The sequence below is a fragment of the Cyprinus carpio genome, chromosome B3 (genome assembly GCF_018340385.1).
Source record: "Cyprinus carpio isolate SPL01 chromosome B3, ASM1834038v1, whole genome shotgun sequence".
Lineage (NCBI taxonomy): Eukaryota > Metazoa > Chordata > Actinopteri > Cypriniformes > Cyprinidae > Cyprinus > Cyprinus carpio.
The window spans coordinates 22,054,507-22,061,034 of NC_056599.1; the positions used below are offsets into that span (position 1 = coordinate 22,054,507).

General features: G+C 37.4%; 1 pseudogene; it reads left to right on the forward strand.

Moving 5' to 3' along the window:
* The window catches only part of LOC109113698, an 11,591-nt pseudogene extending 5,137 nt beyond the window's left edge, over positions 1 to 6,454 (forward strand).
* The last annotated feature ends 74 nt before the right edge of the window (positions 6,455 to 6,528 follow it).

Genomic DNA, 6,528 nt, shown 5'->3' on the forward strand with positions numbered 1-6,528 from the left:
ATGACTTCTTGGTGGACAGAAAGATGGAGCCAGGACTCCCCATTAAATATTTTGGTAACACCTTAGAATACTTTTCCAGCATTAATGAATAACTAAACGAGAACAAATGAGTAATGCAATATTAGCACTCTAGTAACTACTAGTATCTAACAAGAAACTCTGATTATGGAATTATTACGTAATAGTGCTTAGTCGGATATGATAGTTCACTATTAACTAATCAGTAACTACTGTTTTTTCATACCTCCTTAAGAACTACTTAGAACTACTGTATACAGGTTCATAATTGAATAATACATAATGTATAATTAATTCTAAAGTGAAGGTCATGGTAACCCACTAGTAATGACTCAAGTACTACCGAGTTCTTCAGAATGAATTACAAGTTATTTGGATCAGTATTCTAAAGTGAAGATCATGAAAACTCCCTAGTAATGACTGAAATCATTGCAAGCTCTTGAGGGTTCTGTAAAGTATTCATTTTGCGAGATTTGGTAACACTTAAATCATTATTAGTGGGTTACTGTGATCGTCACTTTAGAATACTTATCCAAATAATGAGTCATTTCTTCAGAAGGGTGTAGCAACACTTGAGTCACTACTATCCAATACCTTTCATGTATCTCAAAAGCTTACAGTGATGTCAGTCAATATCAGGGAGTTGTGATGCTTTTCACTATAGAATACTGAAGTAATCAGTAGTTCCTTTAGAAGGATTTGCTTATACTTGAGTCATTACCAGTGGGTTAACATGATCTTCAATTTAGAATTACTTATACATTATGCACAATTCACATGAATTCTGAACATGTATACAGTAGTTCTTAGTAGTGGATGTATGAAAAAATAGTAGACATACTTATTGATTAGCTAATAAAGAACTACCAGTTTCAACTGAGCACTATACTTACTAAATCGTTAATCAGAGTTTCTTGTTAGGTAGTTGCTACAAAATTAATAATGCATTAGTCATGTGTTTCTGTGTAGTTATTCATTAACAATGAAACAGTATTCTAAAGTGTTGAAACGATGAAACGGTTATCTTTTAACTTTAATTCTGTTTCAAATGTGCTTATTTTTTGCATAATGCAAATTTTATAAAACAATTCATTTGAAATAAAACAACAGTTAGAGGACCCCTGCAGTATCAGCGTAGACCATTGTGTTAGCAGAACACAAAACTGCCTGTTTCTTTTCTGTGGGCATTTCAGAGACTCATTCTGTGTGCTCTTCCTGTCAGGAGCGCAGCGTGTGTATGCTGACTGCTGCTCTGGAACAGTGTTTGGAAGTGTGCTGGGGTGAAACACATGAGGTGCTGACTGACCTCACAGCACCCCCTGTGTGTAAGGAGGTGACTCAGTGCGCCCTTGAGTTTCTCAAGACCCTGTTCAACATTACCTACAGTGTGCACAGACAGGAAGTAGATGAGGTAAATCCTGCTTTTTTCCTATTGGCTATTTCTTTAACCCTTAATGACCGCAGCTGGGTCATTCCATCATTAACTCTATTTACACAGTATTACAGAATTACAAAATTATTAAGAAGATTGACATAAAGAGCTAAGGAGCTAAGCCATTGTTTATTTTGATATATTTTTATTCTTTTTCTGAAATTATGCATGATCAAACATAAAGATAACTGTAATTTTTTTATGAACGGAATGGAATTGAACAAACCATCAAACAGCACAAAACTTCACATATCATCACATGTCAATCAAATGCTAATACTAACTGATGCTGTGTTCCAACCCCAAAAATGATATCACTTTCTGGAGGATGGTGTCAATTAAAAAAAAAAAAGCTCTGAGCCCTGTACATGTCATGTAGGGAGATAAAAACAAGATTTTCTAATAAACCAAAATGAGTGTTGGGAAGGAAATGTAGTAGGCTACAGATGACAAGTTACCCTATTTCAAATGTAATAAGTATCTCAATTAGTTTGTTAATGTAACTGATTACATTTGATTACTTTTAGATTACTTTTCAATTTTTTTTATTTTATTTTTATTTTTTTCTAAACTCTTAACCATTTTTTAAACATTTAAAGCAGACAGGGTTAACCTTACAGTAGCACTCAACACTGATTACTGTCAGACTTTCAATTAAGATTCTAATAATTTAATTTTAAAGCACAGCCATCACAAAATCAGACTTTATCATATCTCTTTACTTTGATATACTTCTGAGGTTAAATACAGATTTAAAATCATAAAAAAATATAGTTCAATAGCTATGATACTGTTTTTGAAATCAAATCTTTGCATTGCAGATAACCAGGCACCTAACAATGCCGTGGGAAAAAACAGTTAATTTAAAAAACAAAGCATATACACAAGCCCAAATAGGAAATAAAGCAAAATCAAATAAGCATGCACCCTCTTCTGTGTCCTAAACTCCTAAAACATTGGTGTCTCATATTTTGGAGCAGTCAATGCAATTTGAGAAAGAAATCAATCAGATCTGTGCGTGTGTGAAAATATTCAGATGTAACCCCCTTTTGTAAACGTTCATAAGATATTAAGTAAATGGATTTAATGAATGAATGAATGAATGAATAAGGCATGGAAAAGAATTCTTAATTTGATTACCCACACACACACACACACATATATATGTATGTATAGAAGGAGAACAAAAACATACCATAACAGGACGGGCCTCTGTTAAGAAATCTATTTTACTGTCAATGTTTTGGTTCTCCTTCTGCCACAGGAGGCTGCAGATTTGTATCGTCACCTAGCTGCAGTCCTGCGTCACTGTCTACTCGTGCCCTGTGAGGGAGACGATAGAAAAGAGGAGCTACAAGGGTGAGAGTAAGAATCAAACCACTGTGAGGTCTTGAGAGGTCTCGTCCTATTGGTTTCTATAACTCTTCTGTGCTGAATATCCACAGACACACAGTGAACGTGCTCTCAGCGCTCCCTCTGCAGTGCCTGGATGTTCTGCTATCCACTACACACCTTCATTCATCATTTACACACCTTCATGTTGTTCATAACTTTTTCTTCCTTGGAACATATAAGAAGATATTTTGAGAAATGTTTTTGTCCATACACTGAACATCAGTGTTAACCAAATCTTTTTTTCAAAATATTCTCTTCTGTGTTCCACAGAAGAAAGGATGTCCACAGGTTTGGAACAACAATGAAAACAGAATCTTAATTTTTAAATGAACTATGCCTTTAAAAGTCCAGAGGTTGTCTTCTTATTATATATATATATATATATATATATATATGTGTGTGTGTGTGTGTGTGTGTGTGTGTGTGTGTGTGTGTGTGTGTGTGTGTGTGTGTGTGTGTGTGTGTGTGTGTGTGTGTGTGTGTGTGTGTGGCATGTGGTGGTGTTTTAAAAAGAAGAGGCAGTTATACAGTATATATATACACTCACTGGTTACTTTATTAGGTACACCTTGCTAGTACCGGGTTGGACCCCGTTTTGCCTTCAGGCCTTAATTCTTCGTAGCATAGATTTAACAAGGTGTTGGAAAGATTCCTCAGAGAATTTGGTCCATATTGACATGATAGCATCACACAGTTGCTGCAGATTTGTTGGCTGCACATCCATGATGCGAATCTCCCGTTCCACCACATCCCAAAGCTGCTCTATTGGATTGAGATCTGGTGACTGTGGAGGCCATCTGAGTAAAGTGAACTCATTGTCATGTTCAAGAAACTCTGAGATGATTTGAGCTTTGTGACATGGTGCATTATCCTGCTGGAAGTAATCATCAGAAGATGGGTGCACTGTAGTCCTAAAGGGATGGACATGGTCAGCAGCAATACTCAGGTAGGCTGTGGCAATGCTCAAATGGTACTAAGGGGCCCAGAGTGTGCCAAGAAAATATCCCCTACACCATTACACCACCACCACCAGCCTGAACTGTTGAGACAAGGCAGGATGGATCCATGCTTTCATGTTCTTTACGCCAAATTCTGACCCTACCATCTGAATGTTGCAGTAGAAATTGAGACTCAAATCTTATATTGTCCAGTTTTGGTGAGCCTGTGTGAATTGTAGCCTCCGTTTCCTGTTCTTAGCTGACAGGAGCGGCACCTGGTGTGGTCTTCTGCTGCTGTAGCCCATCTGCTTATATATATAGAGCATCTGCATATATATATAGACTTATATGCCTAAATATTTTTAATTTGTACAATGTATTTCATTATAAAATGTAATGTCTTTTAATGTGAATTATACAGGGCCATAAGCTGAAGGAAAAGTTGGCTCCAGTGTTAAACCTGTTGACTGAGAGCAGCAAAGCACACAAGGAAACTAGGCACTATCTCAGACAGCAGGTACAATACTCACCTCAAAATACAATTTTTAAACATTTTCACCATTTCAGTGTGTTTCAAACTGTTCAAACCAAGAACGATAACTTTAAAGATAACTATAGCAATAATTACATTAGCATTAAACTTATTATAAGAATATGCTGCAGTTATGTTGTCTGTTTGGTGGTAAAAGTTTTTATTATATATCAGCTGGAAAATTCATTCTAAAAGTGATTTTAACTATATTTTCCCGTTATCGTTATACCTGTGGTATGGACTCATAGAATTAGAATGATTACTAAAAACTGTATAGTTATTGTTATCCTTATAATTATCATCCTTGGTGTGAGTATAGGTGTTACTTTTGGAGCACTCTAAAAACTTGAAACATTAAATTTGACACAACATATAGGATACTTGTAATTCTCATGGCTGTGCACCAGGAGCCTGATCCTGTGCTATTTTTGAACAGATCCTGCCTCCACTGAGAGACGTTGAGATAAGGCCTGAACAGGGGAACACACTGAGGAGCAAACTAGTGCGACTTATGACCCATGTCGACACTGATATCAAACACTGTGCGGCTGTGCTTCTCTTTGTGCTCTGTAAAGAAAATGGTACATAGTACATCTACTGAACCATGTAAAGTGCACTGATATTCATAATTTATACATACCATGATACTGAATGATTGTCATATTCATGTATCATGGTATGAGCATGCTATAATTGAACATGCAAGTGCTGCTGGGGTGAAATATTTTTGCAGGCCAACCAAAAACCAGAACCAGAAGTGCTAAAATGCTAGTTCATTTCCGGATTTTGGCCTACAAAAAATGTAATCACTGCAGCACTCTATTCATAATACACCTTTCTGTGACATTTTAAAACATTGCTGTCGGTATGGTATTCATGAACTCTTTCTCTCCCAGTGAGCAGGTTTGTGAAGCACACTGGTTACAGTAATGCAGCGGGGCTGCTGGCGGCACGGGGTCTTTTGAATGGCCGCGGCCCCTCTCCTCAACCGCAGTACTCCCAGCGACTCTGACTCAGACACGGAGGAGTACAGACAGGCCAAGGACAGGATTAACCTTGTGACGGGACGGGTGGAGGATGAACAGCCTGATCCAATGGAAGGAATGACTGAAGAAGAGAAAGAGGCAGAGGCGCTCAGACTCATAAATATGTTCAACAAACTCTCACGGTATGTGTGTGTCAGAGAGATTCCACCAGGAATGTGGTAAAATCATCACTGATTTTCTGTTCAAGACGTATGTGTAGTGAATAGGTGATCCCCTTATGATATCTGTTATGATATTGATATTTGTTTCATCATTATTATCCTTCCACCACACCCGCTCAGGAACAAAATCATTCAGCCAATGGGAGTGACAACGGACGGCAGACTGGCACCGCTTTGTGGCCAGACGAGGCACATCGCTGTGCAGGAGGAGGAGGAGGAGGAAGATGATAGTGAAACAGAGCAGTAATGACAAGATGATGATGATGATTAATGAAAGACAGGTGCAAGATAGTTTATACTAATGACTGATATAGCGCTGAAACGATATTAATGATAGCGCAACTAAAAACCATGTAACTTATAATAAGGAAATAATCTATTGTTTCATTTAATCAGTTGGTGTATGTAAAAAGAAATTCTACTGAGACAGAAAACAGAATTAACGAAGCTCTGTATGATGTGTGAAGGAAAAAATAAGGCAGGCAAGAAATCATTTATGATGTAGCCTACACGAAATAGCGGAGAATGTCATTTCATTGTAATAACTCTTGTGAGTCACGATGAGCTAGAAACCGCAGAATAAGAAGCAAAGGAGAACAAGAAAAGAGACAAAGAGAGACAGCCATCACACCAAAGACAGACAAACACTGCTGGAAAATGCTGCTGGTGTTGCCATGGTTATGTTACCATGGTAACAACAGGAAGTGCAGTTTCCACTGATTCTTTTTTTCGCGCTCTAGCAGGAGTGGAATGTTTACCTTGAAGAGAACTGCTGAGGATCTGCGCCGAGAACACTGAATAAAAATACATCCTCAGAAACGTTTTCATTTATAAGATGGTTAGTAAACTTTGAACCTAAGTAGAATATTTAGAGCAGGTTAGTTTTTGACTGTACTGCTTGATTTCCAATGCATTTCCCTCCACGATATCATTCCTACCCGTACAAAGTATCAGCAAATATGTCTAGGACAAATAAAATGAGAGAGAGAGAAAAAAAATTCCAAGG